Genomic DNA, 1,970 nt, shown 5'->3' on the forward strand with positions numbered 1-1,970 from the left:
TCGACCACATCCACGTGTTCAGTGATTCCCAATTAGTTGTCGGATAGATAACTAGGAAGTTTGACGCGAAGGAAGAAACGATGCGAGCATACAGGGACATCGCTCTTCCACTCACCCACCTTTTTAGTAGTTTCTAGATCCAGCACATCCCCAGGCCAGACAATTCTCAGGTGGATGAAATGGCTCAATTAGTTTTGGCCGACCCATCAAATCTCAGCCACGACGTTCGAGTCGAATACCTGACCACTCCCGTCGTTTTGCCAAATCCACAAGAGGTCCACTTCCTCCAAAACGAGCCTATCCCATGGGCCCAAGACATCATCTCATTCTTAGAACACGGGGTGTTACCAGATGCTAAACAAGAGGCCAATAAAGTCAAGGCTCGGTCATCTCATTATGTCATCATCAACGGCTTGTTGTACAAACGGGGATTCTCACGCCCATACCTCAGGTGTCTCAATCCTGCTCAAGTGAACTATGTGATGAGAGAAATACACGAGGGCGTTTATGGAAACCATTCAGGCAGACGGTCTCTGGCCCATAAAATTCTCCCCATAGGTTACTTCTGGCCCATGATCAATCAAGACACAATTGACTTTGTGCTTAAGTGTGATAAATGCCAGCGTTCTGCCAACATCCCTCATGCACCGCCAGCGGAACTGACCACACTCAACAGTCCATATCTCTTTGCCAAATGGGGCATCGACTTAATTGGTCCCTTACCCACTGCCAGAGGCTAAGTCAAGTTCTCTGTGGTTGCCATTGATTACTTCACCAAATAGGTGGAAGCACAACCTTTTGCTACAATCACTGAACGAAACACCACCAAGTTCATCTGGCAATCAATCGTGTGCCGATTCGGAATTCCCCAGGCCATTGTCTCAGATAATGGAAAAAAAATTAACAACGCCAAATTCAGGAAATTCTGTGAAGAGCTCTACATCAGACCATGTTTTTCCTCTCCAGGCCATCCCAAGCTAATGGGCAAGTCGAAGTCACCAATCGCTCCCTTTTGAAGATCATCAAGACTAAATTGGAAGCCACTAAAGAACTCTGGGCTGAGGAATTTCCGAATGTACTCTGGGCCTATCGCACGCAACCCCACAGGAGAGACCACTTTTCGCCTAACACATGGTGCTGAGGCAGTCATCCCGGTGGAAATCGATCTTCCGACTCCCCGGGTGCTACATCCGAACCCAGAACTAAATGAAGAGCTGCGACGGGCCGACTTGGACCTAATTGAAGAGCTCCGAGAGTCAAATGTTGTCAGGCTGGCATCATACCAACAGAGAATGAAAACACATTATAACCGTAGAGTCAGATCCCGAGAATTCGCAGTAGGCAACCTAGTCTTATGCGAAGCCACTCTCGCCACCAAAAACCCAATCGAGGACAAACTAGCAACTGAGTGGGAAGGACCTTAAATCGTCCTAACCAGACCATTCGAGCACTTACCGTCTCCAAGACATGATGGCCAGAGACCTCCTTCATCCATGGAATGCAGAGCACTTAAAGCGCTATTATCAATAAAACGATTTCTGCTAATTTTTGTATGATACCTGTTGTATGGTCCACTTTGTTTTTCAGAACACTTGTTCATTTTTGCTTTTGCTATACGATGTGTAAATCTATGAATGGAGGATCATGCTTTAATGACAAACATTTTCAATCCGCATTTTTGGTGTTGTACCCTCTTCTTGAAGAGCTCAGCCAAACTGAGACACATAGGGCTTGTTTGGTTTGTATTTGAGAAACATGTTTTGAGATAAAAAGTACGAAAATTTGTTTGGTTTGGTTTATTTTCAAAAGATGTTTTGAAAAATTATTTTGAGAGAGAGTTTTGGAAAAAGTGATTGATTTGATGTGTATGAGAGAAAGATTTGTTTGGAAAACTTGTAAACCAAACAAGTTTTGGAAAAATATTTTGGAAAAATTTGTTTGGTTTGATTGCTTTTGAAAACCTATTTGTA

Source organism: Camellia sinensis, chromosome 9 (assembly GCF_055761805.1).
Source record: "Camellia sinensis isolate YWXY chromosome 9, ASM5576180v1, whole genome shotgun sequence".
NCBI lineage: Eukaryota > Viridiplantae > Streptophyta > Magnoliopsida > Ericales > Theaceae > Camellia > Camellia sinensis.